The sequence below is a fragment of the Prionailurus viverrinus genome, chromosome D1 (genome assembly GCF_022837055.1).
Source record: "Prionailurus viverrinus isolate Anna chromosome D1, UM_Priviv_1.0, whole genome shotgun sequence".
In the NCBI taxonomy this organism is placed as follows: Eukaryota; Metazoa; Chordata; class Mammalia; order Carnivora; family Felidae; genus Prionailurus; species Prionailurus viverrinus.
Window position 1 is genome coordinate 99,254,638 of NC_062570.1, and position 20,546 is coordinate 99,275,183.

The following is a 20,546-nucleotide window of genomic DNA, read 5'->3' on the forward strand; positions in this document are numbered from 1 at the left end:
CAAGGTACCTGAAAATCTAATGCTTACTCATCCCTAAACTACCCAGGTCTCCAAATCCCAGGCGAAGGACCCAAGGCCCAGGACACTAGATCCAGCTCCACCCATCCAGCTCAATGGGGTTACACTCGAGTAAAAGCAAACCTCTCCTCACCGCAAGAGGAACCAGGCTGGGGCAAAGCCGGGTCGTGGACACAGCTCAACCACTGCATATCCAAACAAGCACCCTAGGGCCGCTGTCACCACCCAGAAGTAGAGCAGATGCCCCAGGCTTTAGCTCACTGCAGCCGGCATTGTTTACGCTCTTTCGCCACCTAAGCCTCTGATAGGCCAGGAAAGTCCCCTGCACTGTCCACCAGGACTTCCGGCACGGGCACGGGATGCTTGACCCCCGCCCGCAGTTTGACACTTACGCTCCCTGGGCAGGGAGAGGTCTGGGGGCCCTATGGTCCGAGCAGAATCAGCAGGAATACCCGGCGGGCCGTGGCGGCATTGGTGCGGAGGGCTGCTGAGAAACGCCTCCTCCAGGGGCGGGGCCCAGAGCTCTCTGTCAGAGTGCCCGCCCCACCTCGGTGCCCCTCCCAACACCCACTGAAGGCTTAAAGGAGCCGCATCTTAGTCCAGAGGTCTGCAGGACTCAGGGTGCTGCTTCTAGCCCACAGGGTTTTCAAGGCATGAGGCAAAAGAAGGACCAACTAGAAAGACTCCTCCCCGGTTGGGTGGGCCTCTTTTTTTGTTGGCAACACAGGCAACATTCCCGAAACAAAGGAGGTGACCAGTTCTTATTATCACAATCCTAATCCCTCCTCCAGGGATGGAAAAAAAAAAAAATTGCTGCAGGCAATAGCCAAAGTATCTGGGTAAATATATAGCCCCCATTATGTAAGATGCTTATTCCATTAATTTGAGCAGTTAGTTTTCTTCAAATGGCAACTGAAAGAACCAGAAAGGAATTTGGGCAGCCTGCACTGATTCACCACCTCACCCTTTCTCTACCACAGGGGAAATCCCAGACAATGATAGAAGATGGGTAGGAAGGCAATAGGAGGAGAAATGGAAAACATTCTCCTCCTTGTGAGCAAAATGTGCCAAGAACTGGCACAAGAATTCAAAAACTGACCAAGAATTCATCACATGTCCACGTAGATGAAGAAATCTTGCACACAAATACAATTGTGATGTGCAGCCATGCAATTTAATATGAAGAGTTCTTGAGAAAACTGTAGTAGAAACTGGATTAATATCTCTGGAGTTAAGTAATGGTCTCTGAGCCCTCCATTAGGTTATCAGTGGGTTTTAACTTTCTTTTCATAGGAGGAATTTTTCCTCAATCTCAGTTTACAAGGTTCGACTGCATTTTGTGTCTCATACTGTCAGGAATATATTAAGCCTATATTAGCTGAATAAACACACCTTATTAAAGCCTTAAACCACCACCAGACAAGTATGGGAATCAATTTAGTGAGGCAAAAGACCATTTTTTAAGTGCCCTAATAACATCCTCCATTTCAAACATGGGTTCAAGTGAAAATATAGATTCCAAAGGACAGGCAAGACTGCTCTGCTTACTAGGGAACGGACAGGTTACTTCTATTCTGAAGGTCTCTGAAGGTCTTAGAGAATTCTAGGATCAGGCTGCCAGTAAGAGAAATGGATTCAGATTAGAATAGTCTGATTTTCAACTGCCAAGAAAATCTCACTTTAAAGTGCATTTAACTGTGAATGATACTTTTGAATTAGGTAATTAAGACTGTTCATTCTATCCCCAGGAAGCATATCACACTATTCTGAGGGTAATGGTTTGCAGATCAGCCTCCCCATTAGATTGTGAGCACCTCAAGGGCAAGGGCTAGAATGTATCATAATCACCCTTTTCTCCCAGTGTGATACAAAATGAATATTCAATAAATATTTATCACAAAAATTATGACCAACACTTTCTTTGATACAGGAGTCCAGACAACCATCAATAAGCATAGCACAGTGAATACAGGTGTGCATGCACACACACAAATGGCTAACACCCAGTGCTATGCGTGTTAGTGAATTAAAAATTTAGAGAGAAAAGAAATCCACTGACTGTACAGCTCGATCTCAGACATGAGAGCTCAAGATTATTATTATTATACAGATTTATATCTCTCAAATACACATTTTATATAAATATTCCTGAATAATTCTTAGATATTTTACCAAATATAGTCTAAATATAGGCCATCTTATTTTGGTTACTGCTTTTTTCTTTACTATACCATGAAGAGAGTAAACTGGATGTGGAAAACCTTTACAATTCAACTACCAGTTAGTAGTCTTCTCCATAACATGGGAATGTGAAACTGTTTAGGAAATGATTTGGTAAAAATTATATATAGAACATAGGAAAATGATAACAATTCATGCATTAGGAAGGTCGAGTGCGAGAGAGGGGGGGCGCCTGGGTGGCTCAGTCGGTTAAGCAACTGACTTCGGCTCAGGTCATGTGGTTTCTGTCTAGCTTTTAGCAATTGTGAAAAAGACTACTACAGATTTTTATACAGACGTTAAGTTTTCAGTTCTGTTGGGCAAAAACCTAGAAGTGGGAAAGTTGAGTGGTATGGTAAATGTATGTTTAATTTTATAAGTGCCAAAATGTTTTCCAAAGCGGCTATATGAACCACTCTGCAATCTTCCTCCACCAGCAATGTCTGAGAGTTCAAGTGTAACTGTATTATTACTTAGTACTAATTTCTAGTATGGCTCCATATTTTTATACCTATGAATTAAAGCCAGTTTTTTCTGCAATTTAGTTTTAATGGTTTGTAATGTCCTCTTCCATTTACAAACCAGTCATTGATCATTTGGTACGAATCTTAGATGCTACTTTATTAATACTTTCAAAGGGGTAGATCAATGAAAATTAGTCTTTCAAATCCCATCCAAAAGCAGTCAAATTTGGTCATTTTATCTGGATCGACAAGCTACAAGGCTAAACAAATAGTACTCCTAGTAAGCAGAACAAACCAAAGCATATATTATATATCTGTCAGTTTAACTGGTTTTCCAACATTCAGATGGGCTTATCCATACCTAAGTAAAATTCCTCAACAATTTTATTACATAACAAGTCATATTAAACATGTTTATCAAAATACAATTCTCTTGAGTAGGAAACAAAAAGAAGCTTCAAGAAAATATTTTAAAACTTACCATAAATACTTGTCCACTATTTCAAAAAAAATGCCTTAAAAAGGAGGTATGGAATTTTTTTGTAATTGTTGGTGAGCATGGAGAAACTGATACATCCGTTTTGGAAAATATTTGTATTAACAACCCATTCCCAAGAGAACTGAGAGCACTACGTCCACACAAAAACTGGTTCATAAATGTTAATATCAACATTATTCATAATAGCCCCAAAGTGGAAACAACCCCCAAATACACCAATTTATGAAAGGATAAACAAAATGTGGAATATCCTATCCATACAATGGAATATCATGCAGCCATAAAAAGGAATGAAACAGTATTATATGCTATTAACATAAGTTAACCTTGAATACATTATGCTAAGTGAAAGAAGCAAGGCACAAATAGCCGTATGTTGTATGATTCCTTTGGTATAAAATGCACACATCAGGCAAATCCACAGGGACAGAAAGTAGAATGGCGGTTGCCAGGGGCTGGGGTGGGTAGAATGAGAAAGAGGGAATGGGGAATGGCTGCTAATGGGTATGAAGTCTCTTTTTGGAGTGATGAAAATGTGCTGGAATTAGATACTGGTGATGGTTGCATAACCATGTGAATATGTTAAAAAGCCACTGAATTGTATGTACACATTAAAAGGATAAATTTTATGGTATGTGAATTATATCTCAATTAAAAAACTCATTGACAAGAGAATGGATAAACAAGCTGTGGTATATTCAGCAAAGATATTATACAGTAGTGAAAACAAATGAAGACAACTATTAGCACAAACCTGCATGAATTTCACAAACCATAGCTAGTACTAGAGAGCATACAGTATGATTACACAAACCCAAACAATATACTGCTTAGGAATGTATACATTTTTTTTTTTTTAATTTAAAAGAAAAGTATAAGGAGGATAATGCTGAAAACTTAGTGAAAAAAGCAGGGAATTAAACCCAGGATGCAATCCAGGAGGACTGCACAGGATATTGGTAATGATCTATTTCTTAAACTGGGTGGTAGGATGATGGGCGTTTCTTTTTCAAATTTATAACATAAATAATATATTATATTTAAAATATATTGAATACTCAGGAGTTTAAAAATGAAAGAAAAAAAAAGCTCTGCCTCTTGTTAGTAGGATTTTATAATTTAAAAAGTTACATTCCACAGTGTTCAGGTAGAAGTGTAAGAAGGCACTTTTTTTTTTTTTTCCCAATATGAGAGGAGCACTGGGCTGGAAAGAAGAAAATTTATATTCCCAAATCCCTGTTCTACCATAAGTTTCTACCATAAAGCTGTGAAACTTTAGGAAGGTCATTGAATCTTTGGAGGCTTCAGTGTTGTCATGCATAAGACAAGGAGTTTGTATTAACAGCTCTCCCACCTCTAAACTTTTGAGACCATGCTCCACAACCACTATTTGTATATGATAAGCAACATGCTTGCAATTCCAAGTTCTTCAGTACTAAGATATCTGCAGCTAATGTTAAATGTTTGGAAAGTGCTTCTACTTCAGTGGTAAAATCTCATAGCCTCATTCTCTTTGGCCCTTGGTTAAATTACTACAAAGGGATGGTAACGGTTGTACTGATAATCCAAAACCACAGTTTGCATACATGTGGATTCTACCATCATTTTCCCTTTCCAGGCAATCTCACCCTGGTAGAATAGATTTTGTCCCCAGGCCAAAAAGAAGGGATTCACACAAGCCACTCAAAAAGCACAATTTTAATCATCAGTCTCTTATGCCTGGCAAAGAAAGTAATGTGGCAAAAGATAAAAACACTGATTCAAGAAGTCAGGAATATGAACTATATTTCCTTCTCCATATACAGAGTACTGGGAAGGACAGTTTCTGAGTCATCTAGTCACATCTAGCACAATTTGTGGCACCAAGAAGTCAGTATCACTTTCAGAGCAGGCCTTCCCTCCTATGGCTTCTACTCAGGGCACCACACCCAGTTAAACATTCTACTATCAACCATCACTCAAAGGGGATTTAAAAGTGATACATTAAAAGCCCAGGAGAGATGGCTTCACTGGAGAATTCTATAAAACATTTAAAGAAGAATTAACACCAATCCTGAAACTCTTCCAAAAATTTGAAGAGGAGAGAACATTTTCAAACTCATTCTATGAGGCCAGAATTACCCTGATATGAAAGCCAGACAAAGACACTGCAAGAAAACTACAGACCAATATTGTTGATAAAATACTGATGCAAAAATCCTCAAAATACTAGCAAACTGAGTCCAACAGCACATTAAAAACATTATACACCATGCCCAAGTGGAATTTATTCCTGGAATGCAAGAATGGTTCAACATACCAAAATCAATCAACATAATACACCATAACTCATTACAAGAATGAAGGACAAAACCCACATGATCATCTCAATTGATGCAATAAAAAGCATTTGACAAGATTTAACACCCTCAATGATGAAAACACTCAAACAAGGAATATAAGGAGACTACCTCAACATAATAAAGGGCATTTATGAAAAGCCCATAGCTAACATCATACTCGGTGGTGAAAGACTGAAAGCTTTTCCTATAAGATCAGGATACCTATTGTAGCCATTCCTATTCAATATAGTACTGGAAGTCTTAGCCAAAAGAGTTAGGCAAGAAAAAGAAATAAAAGGCATCTAAATTGGAAAGGAAGAAGTAAAATTATCTGTTTGCAGATGACATACTTTTATATGTAGAAAGCCCTAGAGACTCCACAAAAGAAAATCTGAGAATAAATGTATTCAGCAAACTTGCAGGATACAAAATCAACACACAAAAACACATTGTGTTTGTATACACTAACAATGAACAATCTGCAAAGGACATTAAGAACACAACCCCACTTGGGGCGCCTGGGTGGCGCAGTCGGTTAAGCGTCCGACTTCAGCCAGGTCACGATCTCGCGGTCCGTGAGTTCGAGCCCCGCGTCAGGCTCTGGGCTGATGGCTCAGAGCCTGGAGCCTGTTTCCGATTCTGTGTCTCCCTCTCTCTCTGCCCCTCCCCCGTTCATACTCTGTCTCTCTCTGTCCCAAAAAAATAAACGTTGAAAAAAAAAATTTTTTTTTAAAAAAAAAAAGAAAAAAAAAAAAGAACACAACCCCACTTAAAATAGCATCAAAAAGAATACAATGCTTTTGGTTAGGAATAAACCTAACCCAGGAGGTGAAACTGAAATTAAAGAAAATACAAATAAATGGAAAGACATCTCACATCCATGGATTGAAAAACTTAGTTACTAAGATGTCCATACTCCTAATAGACTCAACACAATTCCTATCAACCCCAACAGCATTTTTTTGCAGAAATAGAAAAATTCATCTTAAAATTCATATGGAATCTCAAAGGACCCCGAATAGCCAAAATAATTTTGAAAAAGAAAAACACTGGAGGACTCATACTTCCTGATTTCAAAACATTACAAAGCTACAGTAATCAAAACAGTGTGGTACTAGTATACAGACAAACAGACCAATAGACCAATAGAACAGAAAACCCAGAAATAAACCCTCATGTATAGGGTCAAGTGATCTTTGAGAAGGGTGCAAAGGCCACTCAATGGGGACAAAGCAGACTCCTTATGAAATAGCACTGTGAAAAAAATGGATATCCACATGCAAAAGAACAAAGTTGGGACTCTTATCTCATACTATATACAAAAATTAATTTGAAATGATTAAAGCCCTAAGTGTAAGATCTGTAACTATAAAATTTCTAGAAGAAAAACATAGAGGAAAAGCTTCATTACACTGAAATGGGCAATGATTTCTTAGATGTGATACCAAAAGCACAAGCAACAAAAGCAAAAAAGACAGTTGGGACATCAAACTTAAAAACTTTTGTGTATCAAAGGACACAACAGAGTAAAAAAGCAACTTACAGAATGGAAGAAAATATCTCCGAATCATATATCTGATAAGGGGTTAATATCCAGAGGACAGAAAGACCTCCTACAACAACAAAAACCCAAATACCCCACCTAAAAAAAAATGGGCAAAAGAACTGAATAGTCAGTTCTCCAAGTATGATATACAAATGGCCAACAGCATATGAAAAGATGCTCAACATCACTAATCATCAGAAAAATACAAATCAAAACCACCATGAGATAAACTTACACCCATTAGGATGATTATTATATTAAATAATAATAATTGGCAAGAATGTAGAGAAATAGGAACCTTTGCACACCATTGGTAGGACTGTAAAATGGTTCAATTGCTATGGAAAATGGTAGAGGTTGCTCAAAACATTAAAAATTGGATACCGTATTACTATATGATTCAGCAATCCCATTTCTGAATGTGTATATATATGTGTGTATATATATGTGTATATATATATATATATCCAAAAGAATTAAAAGTTGGGTCTCAACATGATTTGTACACCCATGTTCAAAGCAGCATTATTCACAATAGCCAAGAAGTAGAAGCAACACAGATGTCCACTGGGGAAGGAATGGATAAACAAAATGTAAAATATATACATACAGTGGAATACAAGACTTAAAAAGGAAGGAAACCCTGTTACACACTACAGTGTGAATGAACGGAGAACATTACACTAAGGGAAATAAACCAGTCACAAAAAAGACAAATACTGTATAATTCCACTTACATGAGGTACCTAAACTAGTAAAATTCATAGAAACTAAAGTAGAAGGACGGTTATCAGGGGCTGGGGGAAGAGAGAAAGAGAATGTATAGATTCAGATTTACAAGATGGGAAAAAAATTCTGGAGATATGTTTCACAACAATGTGGATGTACTTAATTTAAAATGTACTTAGGGGCAGCTGGGTGGCTCAGTCGGTTAAGCCTCCAACTTCGGCTCAGGTCATGATCTCGTGGTTCATGGGTTCTAGCCCTGAGAAGGGCTCTGCACTGGTGGTCTGCTTGGGATTCTCTCTTCTTCTTCTCCTCCTCCTCCTCCTCCTCCTCCTCCTCCTCCTCCTCCTCCCCCTCCTCCTCCTCCTCCCCCCTGCTCTCTGTCACTCTCTCAAAATAAATAAAAAATTTTTTTAAAAGTGTACTTAATTATGGGGTGCCTGGGTGGCTCAGTTGGTTAAGCATCAGACGACTCTTGATCTCAGCTCATGATCTCAGGATCGTAAGTTCGAGCCCTTTGTTGGACTCTGTATTCAGGGCTCTGTGCTGGGCATAGAGCCTACTAAAATTAAAATAAAATGTACTTGATTAAAAATGGTAGTTTTTGTGTGTTGCATGTTTTTATAACTTTTAAAAAGTGAGACACTCATGCATTCAATAAAATGCTCTGCAACTATTAAAAAAAGATGAAGACTAAATAAATATTCATGTGGAAGAAATACATTAAATTTTTAAAAGAAAATTGGAAGGCTGTATATGAAGTCATTTTTGCATTTAGTAAAACCATATAGAGGGCTGTGCACATTGGTAGTAGGCTGATAACGACCCCCCAAAATACTAGATTTTAATCCCTAGATTTTGTAAATGTCACTTCATTTGGTAACATTGTCTTTGCAGCTGTGATGAAATTAAGGGTCATGAGATAGGAGGTTATCCTGAACTATCTGAATGGGCCCTAAATGCAATCACATACATCCTTGTAACAGGGAAGTAGGGAAATTTGACACACACGTAGGAGAAGGCCACATAAAGGCAGAGAAGAGCAAGATTAGAAAAGGCTGAAGTGATATGACATGAATTAGGGAATACTAACAGCCAACCCAAGAGCAAGGAAGGGATTATCCCAGAGAGCCTCTGGAGGAACATGGCCCTGCCTTTGTTTTAGCCCCCAGAAGACTCATCCTAAATTGTGTTGGACTTCTGGGCTCCAGAACAGTGAGAGAAAAAATTTTTGTTGTTTTAAGCCACCACATTTGTGATAATCTGTTACAGCAGCCATACAAAACAAATGCAACATTGTACATGTTTGAAATCACATACACATTTTTTGGAAGGATCCACAGAAAATTGTTAAAACAATGGCTACTTCTAAGCAGCACATCTATGGGGCTGGCTGAAGAACTTTTACTTTTCACTTTCATACCTAGCCACTTCTTTTTAAAACAAAAACAAGCTTCAATGTTTTTAAAAGCTCTAAAACTTTAAAATTCTGCATGGAACCTTGAAGCTGGTTCTAGCTCTACTCATCCCATAAGCTAAGCCTCACTTCTCCCCCTTAACATTTTTTGGGCATCGTATTCTCCTTTGAAAGAAGCAACCAGATTTTGTTTATTACCCTACATCTAGCAGAGTGCTTGGCACTCTAACATAACTCCTAAAATGGCATCATTTCATCAAACCATAGAAGTCTTAAATATATAATAAATGTGTTCCTTGAGTTATTTATAAATAGAATTTTGTATGTTGAATGTGTATTTCAAATGTCAGGAAAACAATATATTTAATGGAATTCTGAAGTAAACTTTTTCGAAGTGAGAAATCACTCAGCGATAAATTTTGAAATTTTATGAGTTTTGCCACTGTTTTCTTGGTTACCCATTTTTTTTTTATTATAAAATCCATTAAAAGAGGGTAATTTTAATTTTAGACTCTTTCACTTTGGCAAAGCCAGGGCAGAAGAACAGTTATTTGCAATAAATCTAATTGTACAGAGCTCCAGTCTCTAAACCTGTCATGTTGGGCTCTGAAGTTAGATCTGAATTCTAAAACTTGCTTTGTCACACATTAGCTGAGTCTCAGTTTCATCATCTGTCCTAACAGTACCACTTTCATGTGGTTCCTTATTTAATACACCCTTCTGGAGCATTCACCATGGGCCAAGCACTATTCTAAGCATTTAAATTACTGACTCATTTAAATTGTTAGAACTCTGAACCTGATACTATTATCCCCATTTTACCGACAAAGAAACTGAGGCAAAGAGATTAAGCAAATTTGCCTAAGGTAATCCAACTAAATGTAAAAATTAAATGAAATTTGGCCTTATACATGTTAAGAATCCTCCCTTAATATCCACATTATTCCCCTGCTCCACAAGTACACGTGCTTGGCAGATCAGGTGAGGTTACTGTTAGGCACTCAGCTAATGTGCTGAATACAGGTAGTATAATACAGTAGCCCAGGGGCCAGCTACTATGAGGGTGTAACAGAGGCACCTAATCTACACTGAGGGGTCAGGGAGGGTCTCCCTGAAAAAGTGATACAGGCATACCTCACCTTACTGCACTTTCCAGATACTGTGGTTTTTACAAATTGAAGGTTTGTGGCAACTCCGCATCAAGCAAGTCTATCAGCACCATTTTTCCAACAGCATTTACATCACCCCATATCTATGTCACATTTTGGTCATTCTCACAATGCTTCAAACTTTTCCATTTTTATTATTATATTTGTTACAGTGATCTGTGATCAGTAATCTGGTTTTTTGTTTTGTTTTTTTTTGATCAGTGATTTTTGTTTATTTATTTTTTTAACGTTTATTTTTGAGACAGAGAGAGATAGAGCATGAATGGGGGAGGGTCAGAGAGAGAGGGAGACACAGAATTTGAAACAGGCTCCAGGCTCTGAGCTGTCAGCACAGAGCCCGACGCGGGGCTCGAACCCACGAACTGCGAGATCGTGACCTGAGCTGAAGTCGGACGCTTAGCCGACTGAGCCACCCAGGCGCCCCTGGATCAGTGATTTTTGATGTTACTATTGTAATTGTTTTGGGGCACCACGAACCACACCCATACAAGACAGCAATCTTAATTGATAAATGTTGTTCATTCTTTCTTTCTTTCTTTCTTTCTTTCTTTCTTTCTTTCTTTCTTTCTTATTTTTTGAGAGAGAGAGAGAGAGAGAGAGAGAGAGAGGGAAAATGAGCGAGCAGGGGAAAGGCAGAGAGAGTATCTAGAGCAGGCTCCATTTCCAGCGCAGAGCCCAATGCAGAGCTCGGTCTCACAACTGTGAAATCATGACCTGAGCCAAAATCAAGAGTTGGGTGCTTGGGATGCCTAGGTGGCTCAGTTGGTTGAGCGTCTGACTTTGACTCAGGTCATTCTGACTTCGACTCAGGTCATGATCTCACAGTCTGTGGGTTCGAGCCCCACGCTGGGGTCTGTGCTGACAGCTGGGAGCCTGAAGCCTGATTCAGATTCTGTGTCTCCCTCTCTCTCTACCCCTCTCCCAGTTGCGCTCTCTCTCTCTCAAAAATAAACAAACATTAAAAAAAAAAAAAAGAGTTGGATGCTTAACCTACTGAGCCACCCAAGCACCCCAATGTTGTTGTGTTCTGACTGCTCCACCAACTGGCCTCTCTTAGAACCTCCCTATTCTCACTCTCTCCTCAGGCCTCCCTATTCTCTGAGACACAACAATACTGGAATTAGGCCAATTAATAACCCTACAATGACTTCTAAGTATTTAAGTGAAAGGAAGACTTGCATGTTTCTCACTTTAATACATTTATCCATCCATCCATCCATTTTTTTTTAAACTCTACACCCAACGTGTGACTTGAACCCTGAGATCAAGTGTCACATGTTCTACCGACTGAACCAGTCAGGCGCCCTGCATGTTTCTCACTTTAAATCAAAAGCTAGAAATGATTAAGCTTAGTGTGGAAGGCACATCCAAAGCCAAGATAAGCCAAAAGCCAGACCTCTTACACCAGTTAGCCAAATTGTGAATGCAAAGAGAAAATTCTTGAAAAAACATTAGAAGTGCTACTCTAGTGAATACACATACGATGAGAAAGCAGAACAGCCTTACTGCTGATATGGAGAAAGTTTTAGTTGTCTGGATGGAAGATCACACCAGCTACAACATTCTCTTAAGCCAAAGCCTAATCAAGAGCAAGTCCTGACTCTTCAATTCGATGAAGGCTGAGAGAGGTAAAGCTGTAGAAGTCTAAAGCTAGCAGAGGTTGGTTCATGAGGTTTAAGGAGAGTCATCTCCGTAACAACAAAGAACAAAGTAAAGCAGCAAGTGCTGACAGAGAAACTGCAGAGAGTTATCCACAAGTTCTAGCTACTAATGAAGGTAGCTACACTAAACAACAGATTTTCAGTGTGGATGAAACAGCCTTCTATTGAAAGAAGACGTCATCTAGGACTTTCATGGCTAGAGAGGAGAAGTCAATGCCTGGCTCCAAAACTTCAAATGACAGGCTGACTCCTGTTAGGGGTCAATGTAGCTGGTGACTTTAAGTTAAAGCCAATGTTCATTTACCATTCTGAAAATGCTAGGCCCCTCAAGAACTATACTAAATCTATTCTGCCTGTGCTTTACAAATTGAAAAACAAAGCCTAGATGACAACATCTGTTTACAACATGGTTTACCAAACATTTTAAGCCCACTGTTGAGACCTACTACTCAGAAAAAAAGATTCCTTTCAAAATACTACTGCTCATTGGCAATGCACCTAGTCACTCAACAGCTCTGATGGAGAGATACAAGATTAATGTTTTCATGCCTGCTAACACAGTATCCATTCTGCAGTCCATGGATCAAGCAGTATCTTTGACTTTGAAATCTTATTATTTATCAAATACATTTCATAAGGCTGTAGCTGCCATAAGATTTCTCTGATGGACCCAGGCAAAGTAAATTGAAAATGAAAACCTTCTGGTAAGGATTCACCATTGTAGATGCCATTAAGAACATTCGTGATTTGGGGTGTTTGGGTGGCTCGGTTGGTTAACCATCTGACTCTTGATCTCGGCTCAAGTCACGATCTCACAGTTTGTGAGATCAAGCCCTGTATTGGGTTCTGCGCTGACAGTACAGAGCCTGCTTGGGATTCTCTCTCTCCCTTTCTCTCTCAAAATAAACAAACTTAGAAGAAAAAAAAAAAAAAGAACATTCATCATTCATGGGAAGAGGTCAAAATACCAACATTAACAAGAGTTTGGAAGAAGTTGATTCCAACTCTCATGGAGGACTCTGAGGGGTTCCAGACTTTAGTGGAGGAAGTAACTGCAGATGTGGTGGAAAGAACAAGAGAAACAGAATCAGAAGTGGAGCCTGAAGATGTAACTGAATTGCTGCAATCTCATGATAAAACTTTAATGGATGAGGAATTGCTTATGAGTGAGCAAAGAAAGTGGTTTCTTGAGATAGAATCTACCCCTGTTGAAGATGTTGTGAAAGTGTTGAAATGACAACAAAGAATTTGAAATATCACATAAACTTAATTGATAAAGCAGCAGCAGGGTTTGAGAGGACGACTCCCAATTTTGAAAGAAGTTCTACTGTGGGTAAATGTTATCAATAAGCATCACATGCTACAGAGAAATTGTTTATGAAGGAAAAGTCAATCAATGCAGAAAACTTCATTGTCGTCTTATTTTAAGAAACTGCCAAAGCCACTCCAGCCTTCAGCAGCCAGCACCCTGATCAGTCATCAGCTATCAACATTGAGCTAAGACCCTCTACCAGTGAAAAGATTACAGACTGCCGAAAGCTCAGGTGCTGGTTAGCATTGTTTAGCAACATATTTTAATTAAGGTATGCACATTGTTTTTTTTTAGATATTAACATTGCACACTTAACAGACTATAGTGCAGTATAAACATAACTTTTATATATGCTGGGAAACCAAAAACTTCATGACTTACTTTATTGTGATATTCACTTTATTGCAGTGGTCTGGAACTGAACCTGCAGTATCTCTGAGGTATGCCTGTCATTAAGGCTGAGAACTAAAGGAAATTAATAGGAGTTAGCCAGGCAAAGCCATAATACACAGGGATAATAGAGACTGTTACAGGCATGTGTGTGAAAGCCCAAAAGAGATGAACAAAAGAACAGAAATGTAACTCAAATGACCAAATGGGCTAAAAAGGGCCATATTATACAAACCCAGTGACTTATGCAAGGAAGACTATTAACAAAATGCCTGGCAAATACTAAACACTCAAGAAATGGTAGCTACCAGGGGCGCCTGGGTGGCTCAGTCAGTTGAGCGTTCGACTTCGGCTCAGGTCATGATCTCATGGTTCGTGGGTTCAAGTCCCATGTAGGGCTTTATGCTGACAGCTCAGAGCCTGGAGCCTGCTTCAGATTCTGCGTCTCCCTCTCTGCCCCTCTCCTGTGCACACTCTGTCCCTCTCTCTCTTTCTCTCTCAAAAATAAACAAACATTAGGGGCACTTGGGTGGCTCAGCCAGTTGAGTGTCCGACTTCAGCTCAGGTCATTATCTCACGGTCCATGGGTTCGAGCCCCACATTGGGCTCTGTGCTGACAGCTCAGAGCCTGGAGCCTGCTTTGGATTCTGTCTCTCCCTTTCTCTCTGCCCTCCCCAGCTAGTGCTCTGTCTCTGTCTCTCAAAAATAAATAAACATTAAGAAAGAAAGAAAGAAAGAAAGAAAGAAAGAAAGAAAGAAAGAAAAAGAAAGGAAGAAAGAAAGAAATGGTAGCTACCATTATTGTGTTGTTATAAGTGTATCCCAGTCATTCAGAGATTTTAGTTTCTGTTCAGACTTAACCCCATATTTCAGTCTTCTGGTCCAAGAAAGACCTAAGTTAGCAAAGAACTCTTAGGACCAAGAAACATTAAGTCTCTGTTTTAAAACAAACTGCTTCTTTCAGTATGCAAGTAATCTATTCCTTTTTATCCTATAGAAAACAGATTTACATTAAAAAGTAAATGCCATTTTATAATACTCAAAGGGACTGTCCATATTTTGCTCGGACAGATTTCCCATATTAAACATTGCTCAAAATAAGCGGGCAGTCCTCTAAAATGTAAAAAATGATTTTATTTACTGCACAGAGATTTCTGATAGGAGATTTAGTTTTTTCTACTAAATGAAGCACTCATGCTAGTTCTAGACTAAGAGGTTTTCATGAGACCTTAAAAAAAAAAAAAAAGTGTGGGGGCCGCCTGTGTAGCTCAGTCAGTTAAGCATCAGACTCTTGATTTCGGCTCAAGTCAAGATCTCACCGTTGGAGCCCCGTGTCAGGCTCTTGGCTATCAGAGACTGTTTGGGATTCCTTCTCTTCCTCTCTCTGCCCCTCCCCTGCTCACTCTCTCTCTCTCTCTCAAAAATAAAAAAATTAAAAAAAAAAGAAGGGTGCTATTACAGTACTGAAAAAAATTTTTTTAACTTTTTAAAAAATGTTTCTTTATTTTTGAGAGAGAGAGAGAGAGAGAGAGAGAAACAGAGTGTGAGTTGGGGGGAGGAGGGCAGGAGGGAAGAGGGGAAGACAAAGAATCCAAAGCAGGCTCCAGGCCCTGAGCTGTCAGCACAGAGCCCACCGCGGGGTTCAAATCCATGAACCATGAAATCATGACCTGAGCCCAAGTCAGATGCTTAACTGACTGAGCCACCCAGCCACCCCGAAAAAAAATTCTTAAAATCTATAAATGAGAGACTTCATACTACAAGTAGATAAGGGCACAAAATGATTTTTAAAAAACACTGTGGAGGGGTGCCTGGGTGGCTCAGTCGGTTGAGCATCCGACTTCGGCTCGGTCATGATCTCATTGTCCATGAGTTCGAGCCCCGCATCGGGCTCTGTGCTGACAGCTCAGAGCCTGGATGGAGCCTGCTTCAGATCCTGCATCTGCCTCTCTCTCTGCCCCTCCCCTCCTCATGCTCGCTCTCTCTCTCTCTACAAAAATAAACTTAAAAAAAAAAAAAAAAAAAGAATGCATTTTAAAAAAACACTGTGGAATAAATACAAAAAATAAAACGTAAAACAACAAAACTGATTAGGGAGTGAGTGTTCTAGACAGCCAAGGTGGCCAGATAGGAAAGGTCTATCCCTGAAACAACTACTTTGTGTAACTTTTTTCATATAAATCAGAGAAAACACCTAAGCTTCCCAGTCTTTTTAAAGTATACTAACAATCATTTAAACTTTTCAGGAGAATCCACTACTGCCACAGAGATATGAAGGACTCTTACACCAAATCTAAATGGTTCCAATGCCTTTTTTGAATTTTTACATTTTGTAGCTTTCCTTCCTCAACTCTTTTAATCAAGCTAACACTTCTAGTTAGCTTGTAGCAGTGCTGCCTTTTTAATTTTAGCTCTTGATTTAAAGAACCAAGTAGGCTGAAACTGCGTAAGAGGGAGCAGGATCTACCTGAGGAAGTCAATAAAATTTGAGATACCTACTTAGGCTGCTGAAAAGACTTTTGTGGTTTATTTCCTGGTAGTTGACTTTTGGATAAATAAAATGCTACTTTAAGTCTTATGACTGAAAAACGAAAAAAAGAAGTCATCCACATTAAACAAATAAATTTCAATACTTGAAACTATTCATTTTTTCTCATATTTTTATAAATTTTTTTAAATGTTTATTTATTTTTGAGAGAGAGAGAGAGAGACAAAGCATGAGCAGGGGAGGGGCAGAGAGAGAGGGAGACACAGATCTGAAGCAGGCTCCAGGCTCTGAACTGTCAGCACAGAGCGTGACGCAGGGCTCGACCCATGAACCACAGGATCATGACTCGAGCCAAAGTCTGATGCACCCAGGTGCCCCATTTTTTTTCTCATCTTTATAGAAAGGATCTAAAAATCACTTTTATTTAATAACAAATCCGTAAGAAATATAACTAAAAGATCAAAGAAGTAGGGCTCTTATTTCTTAATAAAATAACGAAAATCATGCTTGAAGAGACAAGGTCAAGAGACAGGAGGTCACCATGGTTTATCTGACACCATATCGATGCCAAAAACATATGACCATTCTAACTAAGTCAGAATTTATGCTTTGAATGCATTTCCAAACAAAGATCATATCCCAGGTCAAACAACTGCTATTACCAGGTCATGAAAAATAATGATTTCCGTAGCACTTAAAAAGTGTTAATCAGGGGGGAAAAGTTAGATCTCAGTAAAAAGCCAATTATAAAGAGGACATCTGTTTGGGACATAAGTTTCCTCTAAAAGTTGGTGAGAACTGTAGGTATTCATGCTTAGCTTAATATAAATACAGATAGATACAGAAACAATTATATGTGTGTACATATACATAAGTTAGCAAACATACATATATTACCTAGCTCTGTCCATTGAGAGGGTCTAGGAATAATGACACCCCAGCAATGAGCACATGGAGCACCCAGATGTTGGTTTCTATAAATCACTGTCCAATGACAGGAACCAAGGCTCCTTGGAGAAATGGCTGATTCTGGGTCTGGAACAGGGAAAATATAAGATGAATCTGGGGCATTTTGTAGTACTAGAAAGTAAGGAAATGCTCAAAATGAGAAAAAAGGATGGAGGCATATCAAAGGGACACAGGAGCCAACCTGAAAGACTTCCCAATGGCCAAATCTGGAAAACTGAGCAAAAAACTAAAAAATACAGAATTAGATTATAACTAAAGTACAAAACAGATACACTGATACTGACAAATGGTTGAATAAAGAAATAAATGGGGGAGAAGAGACAAATCTTCCTTTCAATATTCCAAATAATAAATGTAGATATTCTTCCCTCCAGGAAGTGTAACTTAAGTCCTCCACCCACTTTGAGGGTGGGCTAGACTTAGTGATCTACTTCCAAAGAGTTCAGTATAGAAAAGGAAAAATAGTTGGGGCATCTGGGTAGCTCAGTCGTGTTTGAGTGTCTGACTTTGGCTCAGGTCATGATCTCACAGTTCATGAATTCGAGCCCCACATCAGGCTGTCTGCTGTCAGCATGGAGCCTGCTTTGGATCCTTGGTCTCTCTCTCTCTCTGCCCCTCCTCCACTGGTTCTCTCTCTCAAAATAAGTAAATAAACTTAGGGAAAAAAATAAACTTTAAAAAATAAGGGAAAATATATTTTAAAAAAAAGAAAGGGAAAAACAGTAACCTCACATATTAACATGGCAAACACTACCTTAACCAAATGATCAGTCATCATTAGTGATTATCATATGGATGTCACATATCCCGATACGAAATGATGGTATTCTGTGGCATCCTTTCCAAAAACATACAACTCTTGTCTAATAATAAGAACAATATCAGACAAGCTCAAAAGGAGGGACATTACACAAAATAACTGGCCAGTATTCCCCAAAACTGTCAAAGTCATGAAGACAAGAAAAGACTGAAAGACAAAAACCACATGTAATGGGCTACCCTGGACTGGACCAGAAGCAGAAAGGAGATACAAATGGAAAAACTGTAGAAATTCAAACAAAATCTGGAGTTTAGCAAAAAGTAATGTATCAGTTGTTGGTTTCTTAGTTTTAACAAATGTGCCATGTGAGACATTAACAATAGGGAACTGAGTGAGAGGTATATAGGAATTCTATGTATCATCTTTGTAACTTTTCTGAGTATCTAAAATTATTACAAAACAAAAAATTTATTTAAGTTAATTCCTCTAAAAGACTCTATAATTTTCTCTTCAAAAAAGTCAGTATCATGGGGCATCTGGGTGGCTCAGTCGATTAAGTGTCTGACTTTGGCTCAGGTCATAATCTCACAGCTGATGGGTTGGAGCCCCACCTCAGGCTCTGTGCTGACAGCTCAGAGCCTTGGAGCCGGCTTCAGATTCTGTATCTGTATCCCTCTCTCTCTCTGCCCCTCTCCTGATTGCACTCTGTCTCAAAAATAAATAAACATTAAAAAAAAATTATTAAAAAAGTCAATGTCATGAAAAAACAAAATTTTCTAAAAGTGAGAGCACTACACACCTATTAGAATGGCAAAAAACAAACAAACAAACAAACAAACCCATATCTGATAAAACTAAATGCTGACAAAGATGTAGAACAAAAATTCTCATTCATTGCTGGTGAAAAGCAAAAGTGATACAGCCACTTTGGAAGACAGTTTGGTAGTTCTTAACAAGGTAAACACTGATTACCCTATGATCCTACAATCGCACCTCTAGGTATTTACTCAGTTGAATTGAAAATGAGTATCTACACAAAATCTGCACACAACTGTTTACAGCAGCTTTGTCCATAATTGTCAAAAACTAGAAATGACCAAGATATCCTTCAACAGGTGAATGGATAAACAAACTGTGACACAACCACACAATGGTTGTGAGCTATCAAGCCACAGAAAGACATGGAAGAACCTTAAATTGATACTGCTAAGTGAAAGAAGCCAGTCTGAAAAGGGTACATATTGTATGATCCCAATTATATAACATTCTGGAAGAAAGCAAAACTATGGAGACAGTAAAAAGATCAGCAGTTGCCCAGGGATGGGAGAATGAGGAAAAACAAACAGGTAAAGTACAGGGGATTTTTTTAGGGCAGTGAAACTATTCTTACAATGATGGATAAGTAACATTATGCATTTGTCAAAACCTAAAGAACTTTACAACATTAAGAGTGAACTTTAATGTATGCTAATTTTAAAAAGTCATTTAGAGGCGCCTGGGTGGCTTAGTCAGTTAAACATCCAACTCTTGACTCGGGCCAGGTCATGATCTCACGGTTTGGCTGGTGAAATCTGAGCCCCACATCAGGCTCTGCACTGACAGCGCAGATCCTGCTTGGGATTCTCTCCCCACACCCCGTCTCTCTCAAAATAAGTAAAACTTAAAAACAAAAAGTCATTTAAGACATCGGGGAATCAGAGAAGAATGCAGTCTGTGACAAGAGAATCTGACTGTATTACAAACGTGTTAAAACAACCTCACTGAAGGGGATAGGGAGAAGGTGCTGACCTAGGCAACCTCAGAAATTAATGGAATCTTTAAGACTGAATGCAAAAGGAACTATACATATGTACTGTAGTTTATAAAGTTGTTTCCCGTGAGAGTGTGGGTGAACAATTCTGATACTGCTATACATGTTTATTGGAATTGACCAATTAAGTAAATGGATGGTGGAAGCAAGGTTTCTACTGTTGATGTGGAAATTCACAGAACAGCAAACAGAGAAGGCTAGAATGGTCTATGTGATAATGGATTCGAACTGGAGATATCAGTAAGAACTCATGTTTAACTTAATATAGTTACAGATGATTACACACAGAAATATTTTACTGACATGTTTATATACAAGAGTTAGCATAAAACTAACTCTTTGCTCTGTTAGCTGAGAGGGCCTAAAAGAAACAAAACCCTGGCAGCAATGATAATACTTAGTGTCCACATCTTGGTTTCTCAGACCATCCTTCAATAAAAGAACTAGAACTCCATGGAGAAATAGCTGATTTTAGCACTGTGACAAGAAATATGCAAGATGAGCCTAGAGCATCTTGTAGTGCCAGAAAGTGAGTGAGTGTTAAAAAATAATTACATAAAAATATATATACACACACTGATGTTGGTATGTTAAAGGGGCACAGTACAGGAGCCAACTGAATAAGCTCCCAATGGACAAAGCTGGAATAATGTGAGCAGTAAAGTAGTATTGGAATATAACTCAAAGTATAAGATAGAGATCCTTCATTCCACAATGACAGAAGTAAATACTTGCCTAAATTAATAAATGAGGAAACAGAGGCAAATTTCCCATGC

General features: G+C 38.7%; 1 protein-coding gene across 5 annotated transcripts in view; it reads right to left on the reverse strand.

The window, feature by feature from the left end:
• The window catches only part of CKAP5 (cytoskeleton associated protein 5), a 113,084-nt gene that overhangs the window by 88,953 nt on the left and 3,585 nt on the right, over positions 1–20,546 (reverse strand). The window contains exon 2 of one of the 5 annotated variants that reach the window (XM_047878156.1): positions 17,129–17,266. The exons of 2 other annotated variants lie outside the window; for them this stretch is intronic. The gene's annotated coding sequence lies outside the window, so the exon portion shown is untranslated. Of the gene's footprint in view, positions 1–151; positions 270–410; positions 512–17,128; positions 17,267–20,546 lie in introns of those variants that run through there. 2 more of the 5 variants (XM_047878155.1, XM_047878157.1) reach the window with 2 other exon arrangements.